The following is a 20,805-nucleotide window of genomic DNA, read 5'->3' on the forward strand; positions in this document are numbered from 1 at the left end:
ATTGATTCCCAATTTTCTAAGAAAGCGCCATATTGATTTCCAAAGTGGTTGTACAAGCTTGCTTTCCCACCAGCAGTGGAGGAGAGTTCCCCTAGCTCCACATCCTCTCCAGCATAAGGTGTCTTCAGTGTTTTTGATCTTAGCCATTCTGACAGGCGTAAGGTGGTATCTCAGAGTTGTTTTGATTTGCATTTCCCTGATGATTAGGGATGTTGAGCAATTCCTTAAATGTCTTTCAGCCATTTGAGTTTCCTCTGTTGAGAATTCTCTGTTTAGTTCTATAGCCCATTTCTTAATTGGACTGTTGGGCATTTTGATGTCTAATTTCTTGAGTTCCTTATATATTCTGGATATCAGTCTTCTGTCAGATGTGGGGTTGGTGAAGATCTTTTCCCATTCTGTAGGCACTGTACCCTCAACACCTAAACTGTAGGCAAGTAGCTTTTTCCATCTGAAACTATTTATGTTTTCTGTTTGTCTGCTTATCTCTGCTTCATTTCCACAGCCACTCTTTGGGCCTATGTCACCCAAGACTTTGGGGTGGATGACAGCATAACCCTTAGAGTGGTGCTTCATGTCCTCTCTTGTTTCTTATGATCCTGTTTTACATGTTTTCTCAAATCCGCATTCTGACCTTGAGCCACTGTATAATTTATTCCATCCCGATGCCGTCTATTATTGACTGATATGTGCCAACTGCCTCCAGAGCTCGAGCTGCTCTTTCCTCGCATCAGCACCACACTCTAAATATCCTGGGGTGTCAGCATAAATGTCACTGCTTTATAGATAGCTTCCCAATCTCTCTCCTAACTTGTTCCCTGCTCTTGTTATTCTCTAGTTCCAAGTACACTCACTCCAAGAATAGATTGTGGTGGCATTTCTCATCTTGTACTTCCCCTGCGCCAACTTCCTTTTGTCTTATGTCATGAATGTCAACTGGACGTTGTCATCTTCCTTTCAGAGTCCCCCCTGCCTCATCATCTTTTCCAGGGTCTGCTTACTGTGATTTATTCCAACCTAGTGGACAGAACATGCTAATTATACCCAGCATACAGTTTTGTTTCATCGTCATTGGTTAATATAGTTGGTGTTAGATAAATTGCAATTTATGTTAAGTGACTTCTGAAGTCAGTTGTCCCCCTCCTGAACACTGGGAGGTGGGGAGCTGCAGTTGTCCATGGCTCCCAAGTGTTTGAGAAAGACAGGCTTATAAAACTGAGAAGAGAGTTGAAAGCAGATTTATAGTTCATATAATTACCACATCTAAAAGACTTGAGAAACAGAGGTAGAAGATGAAGAAGCCTGTCTATGGTTTAGCCCTGCCGAGTGTAACATTAAATTGTCTCAATCAGTAGGAAGTCATTAGTGTGTGATTTGAGTCTCTGTTTTCCATTTAAACCATAAATACCACTGCAACTTTTAGATTGTGAGGAGGAGCATGTGGTAAAAAGCAAAGCTCTATGCTGACTCATTTTTTTTCAGGTGACATTATCCTTGGGAAGCTCATGCTGACACGTTGGGTACCAAGGCTCCAGCATTCTGGTTCCTTCCGGGCTGAAGAGATGAGCGCTGCAACATGACAGACATGTTAATGGGAACAACAGATTCTGTCTTCTATCAGCCATGGCCTGATGGTGTGCTTTGGATTTCTGAGTGATGAGGTGGCCCAGGAATATTGAGGACTGTAAGCATGGAACCTATGTGGGGCTTGAGACTTCGCAACACACAAGTGCCTGTTATCTGCTCTGTGAGAAGGTAAGCGACGGCCAGGGTGCCCTAAATCCTCTAGGTTTTAGGGGGGGGGCTAGAAGAGAGAAATTTATTAGTGTAACTTCAAGGGGTGAAAAGTTGCTGTACATGTTCCATCTTGTGGAGAGGCTCCTTATGACTTAGGAAGTAAACAAAACTTACAAGCTCAAGTAAAACAACTCACATATTCCTGAAATTTACAAAGCTCAAAAGGCTTCTTCCAAGGTTGTATAAGCAGTAAGGACCACCCCGATAGGAGACTCTGACCGGTTGAGTTGTCTTCGAGTTCCTCAGGGTGTTCCAGTGAGGCAGATTTTGAGACTCATCACCCATGCTGGGTGCTAGATTTGGTTTCATTGTTGTGATACATCATTACTAAAAGCAACTTGGAGAGGAAAGGCTTTATTTGGCTTATACTTCTATGTCAAAGTTATTCATGAAGAGAAGTCAGGGCAGGAACTCAAGGCAGGATCCCAGAGGTAGGGACCAATGCAGATGCCATGGAAGAGTGCTACTTCCTGGCTTGCTCAGGGTACTTTATTATATAACCCAGGACCACCTGCTAAGGGTCTAAAAAGTGGGCTAGGCCCTCCCACATCAACCGTTAATCAAATAAATGACCCACAGACTTGCCTGCAGGCCAATCTAATAGAGGAAATTCCTTAATTAATGTTCCTTCTTAGATTACTCTAGCCTGTGTCAAGGTGACAAGTTCCTAGCCAGCACAAGGGGCTATGCTTTTTGGTGATGCTGCTGCCTTTGAGTCATCCAATGCCATGTCAGTAACCCCAATAAATTCACCAACTCACTATGCTAGCCTTCAGTGGAATTGTCCCTTTGGTCTGTCATTGGTACCCTATCTGTGGTGAAAAGATGTCTGTTCAGATCTCCCTGGGGAAAGTCACACAACCATGGCAGCACCTGTTAGAAAAAGGGCATCTGGAAATCATGACAGGAAATCCATGAAACTTGAGTAGGCCAGTCATAATTAAGAAGGACTTTCTCCCCTTCATCTGTTTTCCAGACTATTTCAAACATGTCTCTGAACACATATAGGGCTGTGTGTAATAAAATCTGACAGGTGGTTAATACGTAGAATGTGATATGTTGCTGTTGGCAGGTCTCCTTATCTAAAAGGGTTTCCGCGGTGCAGCCTGCCTTCTGTTCCTATGCAAAGCGGTGGCTGCTTAACCTGGAGAGCAGGTAAGCTGCTGGGTCTGTCGTGGAGACTGTAAATGGTCCATTGGCTCAGGATCAAGGTAAATTGAATTTATACATGAGGAATCACTCACACTGCCTTGAGCTGCTTTCCTTCTTCCTCGGGAAGCAAGCCCTGGGGACTGAGACTGTCATGTCCAGACAAGAGATTTCCCTGGTATGGCACAGACGAGTCACAGTGGGGCCTGATGTGCCTGAGAAGCAGGGCCTTCCTGCCCCTCCTGCCTGCTGGTAGACAAGAGAGAAGACTGATGTGGGAATGATAGACCACTGAGGGTATTCCTGTGAGCAGGAGAAGTCAGGCTCCCACGGGTGTTTTGTTCCATATTGTCTCCTGTATTCCCCTTGCTCAATACTTGTATATACTTACGTGTACCTGGTCTTTCTTTGTACTGCCAACTCCCGAGTAATGACATTGAGACGTTTTATTAATTATGAAAGTTTGGCCTTAGCTTAGGCTTGTTCCTGACTAGCTCTTAAAACTTAATTAACCCGTTTATTTTAACCTACTTTCTGTCACTGGCTCGTTACCTCAGTATTATTCGTCCCATTTCCTCTGCATCTGGCTAGTGAATCTCTCGCCTCAGATTGTTTCCCAGAGTTCCTATCTCTGCCCAGAAGTGCCGCCTATCTTCTCCTGCCAAGCTATTGGCCATTCCAGCTCTGTATTAAACCAATCAGAGGGTGTGTTAGGTGGGGGAAGTAAAACAGAGACACATCTTTGTGCAGTACAAAAGATTTTTTTATATACAATCTTTATGATATACAAAAAGATTATCCCAACACTTATGCAAGTGGTATCATGTACCTCATGTGCCTCAGGACTGGTTTCTTCAGAGCCCAGGAAGAGGTTTTCTTGCTGATGCTTCTATTAGAATTGTTTTCTTTTTAAAAAACTATGATCCTTCTCCATGGTCTAGCTTGGTGAGTTTGCCTGTGAGGATCCCATCTTCCATGAGCCTTCCTTAAACCCCAAGATCTAGCTTGGACCCCCTTTGCCCAAGAATTAAGGCCAACAGTTAACAAGTGGGACTCTATAAAGGTAAAATACTTCTGCATAGCCAAAGATATAATCAATCCGGTGAAGAGGAGTCCCACAAAATGGGGGAGAATCTTTGCCAAATATACATCTGACAGAGGATTTGCATACAGAATGTACAAAGAACTCAAAAAAGAAACAAAGTAAATAAAAAAAAAGACTGATTCAAAAAGTGACCCTGAACTTGAGAGTCCTCAAAGCTGGGAAATATCTGAAAAATATTCACTATCCCTAGAAATTAGGGAAATGCAAATCAAAATTTTCTTCTACCCCAGGCTGAATTGGAAAGATCAATAAAACAACCATTAGGAAATATAACAACCTGTGTGTGTGTGTGTGTGTGTGTGTGTGTGTGTGTGTGTGTGTGTGTATGTGTATTATAATATAACAAGAAATAAAACAGCCAGTAAGAAAGGATGTAAGGGAAGGGAAACCCTGATTCAGTGTTGGTGGAACTGCAAACTGCTTCAGCCCCTCTAGAAATCAGTGTGGCGATTTCCCATATGAGTCAGATGTTCCACTTCTTGATATAGACCCAAAGTACACCACATTCCCCATATACTTGCTCAGTTATGTTAATTGACATTCTATTCGTAATAGCCATAAATGGAAAAAGCCTGAAAGGCCTTCACCTGGTGATAAAATAATGGAGATGTGGTGTGTGTGTGTGTGTGTGTATATATATATATATATATATATATATATATATATATTACTACATTATGAGAATTCCTCTTTCCAGTTGTTGCTCAGCGTTGTCCAAGTGACTCCCAAAATATTACAGGCTGTTGTTGTTCCAGGTTGCTCCCCCAGAGCTCTAAGTTAAGTCCCTGTTGTTGAAGACATCATGCACTTTCAGACACTGGGCTCAGATGCTTCTGAGGTGGGACTGACCTGAAAGCCTCCTCTGTGATGATTAGCTTTCATGGTCCTAGAAGGATCCATGCAAGCTTCCACAGGAGGCAAACATTCAGCATTTCTACTCAGCTATAATACCTATGAACCACATTAACGACCAGCATGGCATGACCACCCTAATGGAATACTGGTGGCACACATTCCTTGGCAGTAATCAACAGCTCTCTTATTGGATTTAAAATCAGCTCAACAGGAGGGATACCGTGTCTGGTACTGGAAACCTGGGCAGCCACTCAGGACTAGTGAAGTGCTACAACTATTACCTTGATGAACCAGCATGATCGCTCACTAATTTCTAAATATTGCCTTTACCCATACTAAGTGTAGTCCTCAGCCTCATCAAGGAAACTTCTCTTTGCAATGGATAGAGGTTATTACAGAAAACCACAACCAACCAAAATGCAGAGTTGTGGAACCCAGTCCCAATGGATAAATCTACAAGACAACTCTTCATCTAAGGCTCAGGAATCATTGTGGAAGAGGGGGCTGAGAAGTTTTAAAACCCAGAGGATTAGAAAGTTGGCTGTAAGATCATGTCTCCTGGCAATGTTGGAAGTTATATCCACAAAGTTTCACTAATGATGGCCTAAACATGAGCTGAATAAGGATAGCAACAACTGACATGCTAATTTGGATGACAGAAAGCCCAGGAGACCTCAGCACTATGCAAAAATCAAAACAAAAACCAAACAAAACCATGGCATGGGAGACTAAAAAATCCTGAGATGGGGAGAAATAGTTTTCCCCAGGGAAGAGCACACCAATTGGGTATGTAATATCAAGTGGTCAGCTCTAAAAATATATTCATACAAGTGACATTATATAGACTGAACAGGCCGTATTCATGTATTTAGGAATATATGTACACATGTATGTATGTAACAACAATTAATGAAAAAAGAGGCCCTTGTATTTGAAAGAGAGCAAGGAGGGGCATATGGGAGGGTTTGGATGGAGGAAGGGCAAAATGATGTGATATCCTGTGTTCTCAAAAAGTAAAATAAATAATTAAGAAAGTAGTCTAGTGTTATAAGTAAAAAAATAGCGTTTGAAACACAACGGCCAATGGAGTCAAGTTTTTGCCGTGTGTTATTGGCCTGTCTGATTTTCCTTTTATTAAATAACTATGAAGTCTATCTTTTATTTTTTCTAATGTGTTACTTTTCTTTACTGTGAGGTTTTTTTGGGGGGTTGTTAGTTGCTGTGCCTCTGTTAATCATGTGTTGCCATTAATTATTTGTGTCTTTTCACCTTGGGTTGTCTGTTGATGAAAAGACATTCTGAGATTCAATATGGGTGAATTTATCACTTTTTTTTTTTACAGTGGGTGCTTTTATTGTACTAAGAGGACCTGAGGCTATAATGATACTCTGTCCTGTTTTCTTCTGACATTTTAACATTTTTCTGTTTCTAATGATGTCTGGCTTGAAGTAAGAGGTCGGTTTTATATTGTTTCCCACAGAGACAATCAAATTCCTTCTGTACCCATTGATCAGGTGGCTCCTTCCACATCCAAAGAAAATTAATTTATATAAATCCACAAAAATTATTACATTTATTTATGTTGTGTATGTGTTTAAGTGGCACAGTGTGTGTGTGTGTGTGTGTGTGTGTGTGTGTGTGTGTGTGTGTGTGTAAATTAAATGACAGCCTGCAGGAGTTGGTTCTCTCTCTCTCCTATGTAAATCCCAGGGATCTAGGTCAGGTTGTCGGGCTCAGTGGCAAGTGTCTGTACCCTCCGAGCCACGTTGCTGTCACCAAAACTGTTTTATTATAGTTGGTGAGACATTGTGATTTCTGTCTAGGTTCACTTCGTGATGGAATATACAAATGTGTGATTTTTACCTTTGTATCAATCACAGCATGTTTTCTATTAAATATATTGGTTTGTTTCTCCCACCAAATTTTGAGTTATAGAGTTGGGGAACTTTGTAGCTAGAGTTTTCCTGCCTGGCCCACAGTCAGGACAAATCTCTCTCACCCGCTGGTCCCACAGCCACTCAGACCCGACCAAGTAAACACAGAGACTTATATTGCTTCCAAACTGTATGGCCGTGGCAGGCTTCTTACTAACTGTTCTTACAGCTTAAATTAATCCATTTCCATTAATCTATACCTTGCCACGTGGCTTGTGGCTTACCGGCATCTTCACATGCTGTTTGTCATCGTGGCGGCTGGCAGTGTCTCTCTGACTCAGCCTTCCACTTCCCAGCTTTATTCTCCTCCTTGTCCCGCCTACACTTCCTGCCTAGCCAATGGCCAATTAGTGTTTTATTTATAGACTAATCAGCAACACATTTGCCATACAGAACATCCCACAGCAGAACTATGTCTTCTTTTTATTTATATCCTTTAAAACAGTGTTTGCTTATTAAGTAAACAGTGAATTATGTTCAGCTGAAGTTATAATACCCCTGGTACTGGAGGGAACAGTAACACAGAAATATTTTTTCATAGGATGCTGTTCAGAGATAATGTTTCCACGTCATCTGTAGTTCTGACATGCTATGTCTTTTCTTATTTATCTCCAGTTCTGCAGTGTTGTTCACGAAGTTTTCAGAGTTAGGAGGTGGTAAAGCACCTGAGTGTGCTCTTGTGTACTTTAGTCACAAATTAATTCCCAGCATAGTTTTAAAGATAATCAGCAGTAGCTAATATTAAAAAAGATTGGAAGTGTAGAGAAGCACGCTGCTTCTCTACAGTTTCCAGTGTTTCCAGTGGCCTGCTCGAGGGGAGTAGAGTTGTGAGGGAGAGAGAAAAGTGTTGGTAGAAACAAGACCAAGTTGTTTTGTTTCCTGGTTAGCTGGGGGCAAAAGTGAGGGAGGAAGGGAGCCTTCCTGTAGGAGGCTGGAGAAACAGAAGTGACATTTACTAAGGCCTGAAACCTTGGAGATACTTGGGTTTTGACATGGATTTAAAGGTGATTTTGACTGAGTCCTGCCTACCCCAGTCACATGGCATCCTGCACCCTAGCCCATTCTACCACAGACCTCCCCTTCTTCTTTTCTTAAGAATGACACCCACAAGGTCATTTGCTGCTGTTTTTCTACCTAAGTCAGAAGTAGCCACTTTAACTTTTCTTCCTTAATAAAGGATCTTTCTGTGAAAACAGTTTGGGTGTGGTTTATACCTAATTCTAGGACTGGAGGGGAGCCCCTGTTGTGTGGGAGTCCCCTTCAGGGAGCCTTTAATTTATATTTACAGCAACATTAGAGACTGAATTTTGAACTTAAGGCCTTGTACATTTTAGTCAATCACTCAATCACTGAACTACATACCTAGCTCCAAATACAGTATATTGTTAAATGTTTAATTCCATCATTATGCCACGCACAGATGGCAGCTGGTTATTCTACACTGAGTAGGTACATAATGTGTGTATCCTTGTGAGGTCATCAATGCCGCTGTGTGCCATTGAGCAAAAAAAAATTGGACTCCACTTCTGTTTCTTTACCTTTATACCATATAAGTCATTCACTGATCCCCTAAATTAAAAATGTAAATGTTAAAAACAAAAATAATGACTAAATACCCTACCCTATCCTTTTCCTGGTATGATGCTAACCAAGGAAATGCAGTGAGAAAACAAAACAAGAACAAATCCAACCCAGAAAACATGCTCTTTGCTCTCAAGAAGCTCACAGATGGGAGCGGGGACAGTTATTAAAGAGAAAAATCACCTCACAGATACTGAAAGATGAGAAGCTGGAGGCAGATGTATAAATAAGCTTGGCCTTGTCTGCTGCTGGTGCTGCCCTGGAGAAAGGCTACTCTGTAGATTATTAGGGTCCTGGAGAAGTCCCACAAAATACTACCATCCATGTATGCAATTAACAGAACCATTTATTATCTCGAGAAAGTTTCCAGCATGCTGGGGCTGGACATCCCACACAAAGGCAAAATGTTGAAGACTTTGAGAGGGATGTGTGTGTGTATGCGTGTGTGTGGGCTCCTTTTAAGCACAGACAAGGAGAGTTCCTTGCTAGCACATGGGGTCACTTTGGATATGATTGGCTTAAGAAAGTGGCAATTATATTAGTACATTTCTAATTGGTCAGGGCTAGTCAGGGGCTGGTCAGGGCTACAGCTTTCCATTTCTGGTCAAGCCTGGACAAGTCCCAGGCTTTATCCTTGAGCTTCTCTGGAGGTTGGATGGTCTATTATGAACTGACTGTGGGGTGGCTCAGTGGTCCAGGCTTGGTGCATCCTAACTCCCTTGTCTCTGTTGTCAGGGGCACCAGTGATTAATTGCCCTTTGCTTGTGGCTCGTTCAGTCTCAGGAAACTGAAATTGAGGCCTGATCTCTGAGAGAAGACTGAGCCACCTGTTGTGGCATCTGCTCAGTCCTCTCATAGATGTTCCTTTTGCTTGGAGCCCAGCTGTGAGGTGGCAATGATGATAGAAGACTGGAGAGAGAATGGCAGTGCATGAGACAATGTTCAAGGGAGTAAGGACTTAGTGCCTGGGGAGCAAACTGAATGTCTGGATGGAGGGAACCTAGAGACCATACAGAGTGCAGGGCAAATGAGACTGGGCTGCTAGTCAGTGATTTGGAGGTGTAAGAATGATCTGGTGTCCCCCCCAAAAAACAGCACAGAGGTAAATACTTGATAGGAAATTATACCCATCATCCCTTTCCCTGCATCCACATCAAAAGAGATTACTCTAGATATTCCTTAAAGATTGAGTTGTGTGGTGATCTAGTCAGCGCTTTTGCTGATGCAGTGGACCTCTGCACCACAGCAAGCAGTGTAAGTCTTCTCCTTCAAGTGGGATGGAAGATGTGAAACCCTGAATGGCCAATTCAGCAGGCTTGCGCTCCCTATAGACTTCCAGGAAGAATTCACATTTGCTCTCTCAGTCAGATATGGACACTATTGTAATCCCTGTCGGAATAACTGCACAGGAAGCAGCCTTCTCCAGACTTGGAGTTTTTTTCACCACAGAGCAGGATTTCTTTATTTAGAACTCAAAGCATGCCTTTATTAAGAAGAGCAGATAACCGATGAAATGCCATTGCTTTATCTCTAGAATAACAGTGTTCCATCATGTACAACAGTATCAGATTGGTCACTCTCTAACCTGCAGATGCTGTTTAAATCCGTATACATCACCTGCAAAATGTATGGCACAAAATTAGCTTAGAGCTCACAGAATGAGAAGGGAAGTTCCAGGCTTCCTTTCTCCAAATCTGTCTCCACTGCAGAAATGCAGTGAGCTGCCTGTCTACAGAGGTGCTTTCTATGTATATTTATTTTAGTTTTAATTTTTATTTATTTAAAGTTTTGACTGTTAGAGAGTTTCATACACACACACACACACACACACACACACACACACACACACACACGTATACATAATATGTTTTGATCAAATACATTCCCCATTTCCTCTCCTCCAATCCTTACCCTTATCCCCCAAATACTTTTTTTCTTTCATTTCCATATGCTGTCTTTTTCTTTTTAAATTCATACATTCCACTAACTGTGTATGGGTATTGGAGCATGGGTAGTCTCTCAGGGCACACGTTCTTGAAGATAACTGTACTAACCCATCCCTAGCAGTCATCAATTGCCAATGCCCTTTAGTTATGAACTTCATGAGCTCCATCACATACTGCACTAGGATTTTGGCTGGTTTGATCTTGTGAGGCTCTCCTGCATGAAGACACAACCACTGTGAGTTCATGTGTGCCCTGGCATGTGTGGCAAATGCTGTCTTACTACACATGCCTGGTATCTCTAGCTCCTGTAATCTTTCTGTCCTTTCTTCTGCAATAATTCCCTGAGCCTTGGAAGGCAGTGTTGGTGGAACTGTGATATGGATACCTGGATGTGCAATTTAAAGCTGATTACTCCATAATCTCTTATTCTCTTCACATTGACCAGCTGTGAGTCACTGTATCAATCACCATCTACTTCAAGTGTTTTCTGATGAGTGTTGAGAGATGCACTAATCTATGGGTAACAGATAAAAACAGGAGCAATATATATATATATATATATATATATATATATATATATATATATAATCATTTATCAGGATAATAGCATTAGACTCCTCTAGACGCTCTGATCTGGTATTGGGCATGAATTCTGTCTTTTGGGGTGTACTTTAAACACAACCAGAAAGTGATTGGTGAATCACAAAACATGCATACCATTACTAATATCAGTAGGCATATCTTTTCAGATGAGTTGTTATTGTATCTTACAGGATTTACAGCTAAGTAAGATTTTTCTCCCCTTGTAGCAGGAATAGAACCTTCTAGCATCATGGAAACTGATAAATGGGTACTGAAAATATGATACTTACATGCAGTAGAATATCACACATTTGTAAAGAAAAGTGAAAATCACAGGTATAGGAATGGAACTGGAAATAATCATTCTGAGTGAGTTAACTCAGACCCAGGAAGCCAACTACAGCAGCATGTTATCATCTCTCACACGTAGCAGATGCTAGCTTTTATATATGTGCATTTAAATTGGAGTACCCATAGAAATCAGGAAACTAACAAAGGGCTATAGAGTGGATTTCAGGGGGAGGGAGATAGAATACAGAAGGTATGAAAGAGTGAAAGGGGAATAATGGAACAGGAAGGGTTATGCAGGGCGAGGAGTGGGAGAGCAGGGTAGAGGACTGAGTAAAGAGAGGGATAATTAACACAAAAGAACTTTGAAAATGCCACCTAGAAGCCTACTACTGTAGAAGCTTCCTAAAATATATATGTTGTATGTATGTATTATATATGTATATATACATTTGTGCACATTTATACATATATAGTTTAATTGGAGTTAACCTATAATGGGGAATGCCCCTCCCAGACACCGTAAGCTATTAACTAAAAGGTCCAATGCCAATTATAGCTTACTCTTTTCCAGGTGATTGGTGAAGTCACATACAACCTCCTAAATATTACAGGCTATTGCCATTTATTGCCATTGCTCTTGTTCACTCTCGAGAACTCCATGGTAAGATCCTGTTGCTGAAGACACCATATACTTAAGTCATAGGACATGGAGAATTCAAGCTGCTACTTACCTGGGAACTTCATCTGTATACTTGTTTATTGTTTTGTTTACTTTTATTTTACAGTGTGTGTGTGTGGTGTATTGTGTGTATGCAGGTGTGCTACAGATGTACATGCATATGCGTAGGCCACTGATTAGCGCTGAGTATACTACTGTACAGCTAGCACACTCACCACCTTATTTCTTCAAATTGGGTCTCTCAGTTAACCCAAGTTGTGGTGGTATTGTGTTCCCCATAATATTGGGCACCCTAATAAACTTATCTGGGGTCAGAGAACAGAAAAGCCACTAGATACAGAGGCCAGAAAATGGTGGCACACGTGCCTTTAATCCTAGCCTTCCAGAAGCAGAGATTCGCCTGGGTCTCTGAGTTCAAAGCCACACTGGAAACTGACAGGCGTGCTAACAAGAGCCTTTAATCCCCGGAAGTGATGGTAGGGAGCAGAAAGGTATATAAGGCGTGAGGATGAGGAACTGGAGCATGGTTAGCTTTTAGGCTTTTGAGTAGCACAGCTCAGCTGAGAAGCATCCAGTCTGAGGAAACAGGATCAGTTGAGGAATTGGCAAGGTGAGGTGGCTGTGGCTTGTTCTGTCTCTCTGATCTTTCAGCGTCCACCCCAATACCTGGCCCTGGGTTTGTTTTTATCAATAAGAACTTTTAAGATTCATGCTACACCAAGTGGAGCCATCTGGTGTTACAATGTGTCTTGGTCTAGGAAGCACCTCATTTGTCATTGCTGTCTATCCTGATTGACTTCGCTGGCTGGCCAATGAGCTCTTGGGATCTGTCTCTCTCCACCCACACCAGGGCTGAGTTTAGAGAAGTGTGTGCCAACTCCTGGTACTAGGTGTCTGAACTCAGCTCCCAAGCACTTTACCGGCCGAGCCATCCCCTGAGTCCCGGTTGCGGTGTTCTCTGAAGTGAGTTTGCACTTGCTACTGTGAACTCAGATGTACACGGCTCATTTACAAGGAAATTGAAATGACTTCTCTCCCCTCATGAGTCTGTTTTCCTCCAGGTGCTTTGCACACTCTGTAGATGAAAAAGAGCCAGTTGTGATGATATAACACTAAACCATTTCATGGAAAAGGAACACATATTTACAAGAAGTCCCCATTGAAGGCTAGTGTGTTAAGCAAATGCCTGCTCTATTTTTAAATGAGAACAGACAGAATGACTAAGTAGATACTGCCTAGACCAAGACATATTGTCCACCACATGGCTCCAGATGCTTCACATGCTTTTCCCAGTGCTTCTGTAATACTTACTATCAGGCACATTCTATGCATTTTCACTAGCAAATTAAAGGTCAACGACATGGATTGGTACTTCCTTGGGGACAAAGTGGAGATTATGTGCTGTCCTCCTAGGGAGCATCCAAAAACGATGAGTGCCAGCTCCGAGATGAAGATGAAGACCTGCCTTTCGGTATGTATGCTTGTACTTAGGAACGAGTCAAGTCAGTAGATGATCAAACTTAGTCTATACCAGACACTACTCACATTGCTTATGCCATGTCGCTGAAGGGGACAAAGTCCTGTCTTTGGTGGAAACAGCAAGGAGGAATGCATCATGACTTGTTCTGGGAGACCTGGGACTTGGTGTGCATGCCAAATGGGAAGAGAAGGTTTTATTTATTTATTTATTTATTTATTTATTTTTTAGGTGGGAATTTTGGCATGAATTTCTAAGGTTGTATCCACATATGCCAGGACTTGAAAAATCATCTAAGATAAAGGAAATGGCTTCAATACATTTTTTTTTTGTCATGATTCTCTGAGCACCTCCTCTCTTGGAGGTAGGAGAGGAGTTCCTGAGTTTGAGGAAGCAAACAAACTTGTAAGTCTGGGAATGTGGAGACTTACAGGATCCACAGCCCCCTCCTAAGATTATAGATTAGTAATCAATATCCGAGCAGGACCCTTCTGGATCTTCCAGAGAGTTGTTGGGGGTGGGGAGAGCTCCAGGAGCACTACCTTTGTGAGCTGTCGTCCACACTGAGGTCACTTCTCAGTGACACTCCTGTGCTGGAGTCACCCACGTTCCTATAACGCTTCCCCCATGCTTTTGTAAGTAACCACAGGGCACTCCCTGATTCACCAAGCTAGGCTTATGTGGAATCATTTCTTTGTTCTGTGGTCAATGTTGTACCATTTGTGGTCAATGCTGAGTGTCTTCTTGGAGGGTATGAGGTGTGTCTAATGTGGTTGCTGCAGTCCAGTTTATGGTCTGACTTCGGAGAACCTCTTCTTACCTCGGCCATAGGTTCCAATGCTGCAACAGGATGCTTCTGTCCTATCAAGGAAGTGGATAAGAAAGAGGGTCCTCCTGTTAATTAGGGCAATTACCACCAGAGTAAAACACTTGCTATTTCAACTTAACCATTTTGAAAAAGGCTCCCCAGTAAAATGGTACTCAAAGTTATAATGCCTCTCCTGATAAAATCATTGCTTTAGAAGGGCAGTACTTCCTAGACCTACAAAAATGAATTAAAAAGGACTTTGTGATGTGGTCATCTTTACCCCCTAACGCATAAGAAGAAAGGAAATGATTAAATACAATCCTATTCTGACACTTCAGTGAGAGCTTTATAACTGGAGGTTCTGAACAGGTTTTGCAATTCTTCATGATGGTCGCAATCTCAGAAAGTCCCATCCAGCAAAGGCTGGCCCGAGTTACTTTGCTAGTCTTGCGTGTGAGGTATCAAAGCTGACATGAAAATAATAAAGATGAAAGTAGCACAAAAACATTTTAGATCTTTAGTAGAAGCACATTAGTTTCCTAGCACTTTGTGTTGGCTTATCTGTTCAATGGATCACTGACTATTTAATTCAATGTGCGTATCCCTCAGCAGATGTGGAAATGTGAGCTTAATTGTTACAAACTGAAGACATGATGCTGCTTATAATTGGGTCTGGCTCTCAGTAACACAGAGAGAGTCAGACACAGTGAGAGACTGAAGAGTGGAGGGACTCATGTCAAAAGGGCTAGGCCCACAGATCTGGCTGCAAAGCCTGTTCTTCAGTGTGTTAATGCAAGGCATCTTCTGGTGGAGATCTTCATGCATGCCTGATGTCTGTCTCATTAGGATGTTCTAAGCCTTGTGAGCTAACTAGAACCATGCTTTACTTTGTGACTCATTGTAAATCCTTATCAATGGTCATGAATGATAATATACTTGCTGTAGCCCAGGAACCTAGGCAAAATGAGAGAAAGTGTGATACATTTCTGAGTAAATAATAAGTAATAAGGTATGAAGAAAAGTCAATGTACCACATGTTAGATATCTGTCACTATAACAAAATACCCAAGAATGACTACTGAAAAAAAGGAGGTTTCTTTAGAGCATAGTTTTGAAAGTTCAAAGGCATGGCATTTGCATTAGCCTAGTTTTGGTGAGGGCCCCAGAGAACAGCAGGAACACGCTTCAGGGTGAAGAGCCACAGTTTCATCCAGGGAGCAGATAGCAAGGGCCAGCCATTCTCCTTTTCTCATAATTTTCTCATGAAAAGCTCAAGGGGAACTCTCTCATGCTCCTAATGAACTATACCCATCCTATGAGGGTTTACCTCTCAGCACTCCTCAACACATCACCCTTTAAACACCGAGAGCCTCTTAGGGACACAAACCATATGCAACTTGGTTGCTTTTTCAATGACTCTACCTATATACAGTAGCAGTAGAATGCCCCTGCATCAGTGATGCTGGCTGGCAATGAGACTTACTCTAGAATGTGAACAGATGTAACAAATAATGCATTTGGTAGATAATTTGATTGTTCTTGTGGGATTTGGTTGTGTTTTTGTGCTTCTGTGCATAAGAAGAGTATGGCCAAGCTACCCACCCCTTCCTAGTCCTGGAGCATAGAATGTGGCACATGTAAAACATACCTGAATCTGTCTTGTGCCATGACTGTGACCTGCAGTCAAAACGCAAGATCACAAATGAGAAGTGGGTATGTAAACCATGAGTTTGAGAGTGTCTCATTTTCTCAGAGAACGCTGACCAACATACTTGGATCATCTTTGCTGTGTAGCAGTTTCCTTTGAGATTAAAACCTTCCATTTTGGAGGGGAGTTGCTTAACACACAGGATATTAAAAGGAAAGTGAAATAATAAGATATTTAAGACAAGATGTTTTTGGGGAAGGGAGTCCTATGGAGGGAGCCCATTAAGACACAGGATGTTTACAAGAAGGTAAAACTTCAGGGTGTTCCAATGGGAAGTGAAACATTCCATCCTGCAGAGAAGATTCTTATACTTAGAAAACGAAAAACTCAAAATAGCTTCAGGAAGTGGATGAAATTAGCCAGTTTCACCAGGCTCCTCCCTCCATAAGTGTAGATAGCATTATGGATTGCTGAGAGACACTCTAACCAGCCAAGTTGTCTGGAAGGAGTAGAGATCAGCTGAGCTACCTAGAAGAGGCTCAGACCAACCCACTTACTATACTGCCTGGTTATGACAAAGTCATCATAAAGTAAGGAGTCTGTGTTGAGGAAGTGCCTCCATGAGATCCAGTTGTTGTATGTTTGTGTTCTGACAAATAAAGCTTGCCTGGAGATCAGAGGGTGGAGCTATCCATGAGTTAACTATAAAGGCCAGTCTGTGGTGGCACACACCTTTAATCCCAGCACTGGGGAGGAGGAAGTAGGAAGATAAGGAGTTCAAAGCCGGCCTGGGCGACAGGAGATTGAACCAGTCTAAAAGAGAAATAGAGCTGGGCAGTGGTGGGGCAAGCCTTTAATCTCAGTATTAGGTAGTAGGGACAGGAATATAAGGCAGGTGGAGACAGGACCTTGGCCCCCATTCAGTCTGAGGATTTGTAGAGGTAAGAAGTTTCTAGTGGCTGCTGCTCTGCTTCTCTGATCTTTCAGCTTTCACCCTCAATATCTGACTCTGGGTTTTTATTATTAAGACTAATTAGGATCACACTTCATTCAGTTGTAAGACATTTTCTCAATTAGTGATTAATGGAGGAGGGTCCCGCCCATGGTGAGTGGTGCCATTCCTGGGTTGGAGGTCCTGAATTCTATAAGAAAGCAGACTGAGCAAGCCATGAGGAGCAAGCCAGTGAGAAGGACACCTCCATGACCTCTGCATCAGCTCCTGCCTCCAGGATCCTGCCCTATTTGAGTTTCTGTCCTGACTCCCTTCTCTGATGAACAGTGCTGTGGCAGTGTAAGCCAAATAAACCCTTTCCTCCCCAAGTGGCTTTTGGTCATGGTGTTCTATCACAGCAATAGAAACCCTAACTGAGATTCAGTTTTCTACAAATGATACTCTCCAACCTTTTGAGTGGCCTGTGGGTTGTGTAGTGTGATCCATGTTTCCAGTTTTTGTGAATTGTCACCCATGCTGGGGTGGGCTTTTGGTGAGTCACTTCTGCTCCTGCCAGTAACCCCTCATCCATATTTCTGTAAGTTGCCACAATGAAACTCAATGACTCACCAAGCTGGGCTTTGGTGATGTCCCTACTTTGGTCTGTCTTTAGTTCTGTTGATAGGACATCAAAGTTGGCACAAGACGCCCCAAGACCAAGTTCTTAGCACAAAGGAGATTTATTTGCCCTAGAAGGACAAAGGGCAGGGAATAAGAGACAAAGACAGGAGATAGAGGACCAGGGAGGAGGGAAGAGAAACAAGGGAGAGGGGGAAGGGGTATTTGCTCCAGAGGCACAAAGTGACTGCCTCTGGATAGAGAGGAGACAGATGTGGCACATAGGCAGATGGTAGCTCATAAAGATAAAAGAGGAAACTCCTGCTGCGTTAGGACGGAGTGTTTGAGTTTGATTGGTCATGTTAAATAGGGTAAGTCAAAAGAGGGCTTTTGATTGCTGGACTTCAATTCTTTGTTAGCTGTACCTTGGTAGTCAGACTAAGGAGAAGGAAGTGACTAAATAAGGGAATGAACCTTGGTGGCTAGCTTAGGAATGTAATCTGACAGTTTTTAGCAAGTCAGAGGGAATGGGGAATGGGCAAAGCCTGCAAAAGTCATGTTTGCCATTCTCAGACCTGCTAGAGCCCCTTCATCCCTACCTGGAGTGAGGAGATGTTTTGTTCACATCTCCCTAGGAGTAGTGTCATATGACTGTCTTCTGGAAAGATGCTTCAAAATGAATGAATATAATTCTGTAAAAGTTACTGGTCAATTTTGTGCCATGTCCTGCCATGTGCATACAGGGAGGACAGTGATAAGAACTCCAGCGTAGTTACCTGCCTCTTGAGCATCAGTTCTTGTGTGGCATCATGTCAGAGCACTCCAACATGGCAAACCAAGCAGAAGGCACTGTCTTTTACTTGCTGACTGGAAATCTTAATTTATTAGTACTGTGCTGCAGACAGAGCACAATGAAAATTCTTGAAGCCCAGAAAAAAAATAGACCCCAAACAAAATCAACTAGTTTTCTAATTATTAAAAATTTTCTTTTCTTCTAATCAGCTATGTTAATTTTTAATATGGACAATGTGGTACCATTTTAAAATGAGACATAGGAAGCACAATTAGGAGGCAACCAAGTAAAAGATTTGTATTTTCTTAGATGCTGGATGAATCATGCCCTACTCAAAATAAAAGGGAATACAAGGAGGCAGAGATACTCAACATGCCTGACATGTGGCTTGTTAGAAGTGATCATCAAGAAATCTGTGCCCACATGCCACTAATCATTCTCTGACTCAAAGTGTGTGCTAATGAATAGGAGCCAGCATGGTGGTGTTTCAACTGGCTTGACCTTTGAGAATGGAAAGAGTTAAGATGAATTCTGAACCACAAAAAGGCATTTTACATATCACCCATTGTTAACTATTCTTATAAGAACATACAAAACAAGTTTCTCAATAGGAAGACATGAACTATCCTTTTATAATGATGTGTGTTGTAGACGTTTTGGTGTACAAACTCAACAGCTTATTCTAAGCCAGTACACTCTCTCTCGACATACTGCAGTGATGCTGTTATAAATGCTCCAAAATTAATTAATATGTGGGTGCACATGTGCATACACACATGCACAATATAATCTCAAATCATCCACTCAATTCACATTTACAGATATCATCTCTTATTTTAATATTCAGCAAAGATAGACTGCATGTTTTACATGAGTAAGTTGTAAATAAATTAGTACAAGTGACATAAAAATAGAAATCCCCCTAATCTTTATAAAACCTTACATCAGTGTACACATCCTATCATAGGATTTACAGAAATGTTAGCAATCTTAGAAATCAGAATACTGTGACAGATTAAATATAATCTCTTAGGTTCAAAAAAGATTTTAACCTCATATATTCATTTAAACACTGAATCCTGATTTTGTGTTCTTATTAACACTATTTGGCTTTAAAATATTTTAAAAACACCAAGCACACATTTAGGGAAATATACTAAAGAGAAAATAAACAAGATTTCAGCATCCCTCAGTTATTTGCAAGTAAAAAATCCTAAAAGAAGGACAATGTATTTGTTGATGAATCTGTGAAAGCCAAAGGTAAAACAAGGGACGTGCTGTCAGCTCCTCTGCTCAGAGAGAGAGGGTGGCTGTTTCTGCACCACAAAGCTTTGATGAAGAGTTCATTACTGAGAATATAGCTAAGGGGTTGGTTTAAAGCTAAGAGCCACCATGGCCTCTGTACACCTTGGCATTTTGCCCTTTCATGAAATAGTTTGAGACTCAGCTCTGGGTTTGAATGCTGGGGTCACCCAACTGTCTGCATCCTAGAAAAGTTTCTTAAACTTCATAAGCAAAACCAACTGATATTTAATTTCATTACATGACTGAAAGTGTGAGAAGGGATTTAGATGCCATGGAGCCTATGGTGAGTTTGGGAAATACTTCAGTCACTGTTTAGATGAATGGAGTTGGATATGGAGCCATCCACAGGCTGGACTGTGGCTATTTCAGTTTCCTTAACCACTTAATTGGCAAAACAGATCAGTTTTTGCTTGCTTGCAAAGATATTAAAAGTCTTATTATGGGTTTCCCCTTTAAAAATCCTTCCCTCAATCCCCTCCTCAGGAAATCTTAAATTTGGCTCAGATATTGTTCATCCTGCTCATCAATAAATCTTATAATTTTAATTAGATTAAGTCCTTGGTCTTTTCTTAGGAGTCACATACTTCATAACAATATGTTCTCCTTGAAAGTTTGTTACCTGAGGTATTTATTGCAGTAATAGAAAACTGACTAATACATAGAGCTTGATAGATTTACATCAGTTATAAAAATGAGGCATGGAAGACACAGCCACAACAACAAAGTTCCAATTAGAAGGTCAGTATTTGTTGTTGTTGATGTTGTTAGGAATGTCTCTGGAAGACTCCATTTAATATCTGCTGCTGTGTCAGCATATGTCTAAGTCATTCATGGGTAGACAAAAACACATGTAATGCACATCACTTTTGTTTTAATACCTCTTTTATAATAAAGCTGCTTTCTTCCTTTCTATCTTCCTGTGATGGTTGAAGAGGAGATTTTGATTTTGGTTGTATTTCACTTACGTATATGCATGCCATAGCCTATTCGCAGCATCCTAGTTGACATCTCCTTACGTCCTGCAGAGATACCATTTTTCATAACTGATTAATTTCTTACAACTCATTGAAAAAAATTATAATCCTGCTACTACACACCCGAGGAAATGGACAAAAAGATGTGAGGTAGTTTGCCGAGGCTGCTTAGCTCAACTGGAAAGGCCAGGACTCTAAATCCCCATTTGTTCTCTTCAACTGTGCTCTGCTGCTTGTGAGTCTGTCTTGAGTCTTCAGTGTCCATCTCTCAAGGCTGAAGATGCAGCGGCTGAAAGGAAACTGGATCCCCAAAGAGCCTGGGTGATCCTGGC

The 20,805-nt window shown here is 41.6% G+C and overlaps 1 long non-coding RNA gene across 1 annotated transcript in view; it reads left to right on the plus strand.

The window, feature by feature from the left end:
• Positions 1-1,457: 1,457 nt before the first annotated feature.
• LOC128113045 (uncharacterized) overlaps positions 1,458-20,805 on the plus strand; it is a 38,131-nt gene continuing 18,783 nt past the window's right edge. The window contains exons 1-2 of the long non-coding RNA XR_008219319.1: positions 1,458-1,755; positions 2,870-2,952. This is a non-coding gene — a long non-coding RNA (uncharacterized LOC128113045). The remainder of the gene's footprint in view (positions 1,756-2,869; positions 2,953-20,805) is intronic.

Source organism: Peromyscus californicus, unplaced genomic scaffold (genome assembly GCF_007827085.1).
Source record: "Peromyscus californicus insignis strain IS unplaced genomic scaffold, ASM782708v3 Scaffold_17__1_contigs__length_78620276, whole genome shotgun sequence".
Lineage (NCBI taxonomy): Eukaryota > Metazoa > Chordata > Mammalia > Rodentia > Cricetidae > Peromyscus > Peromyscus californicus.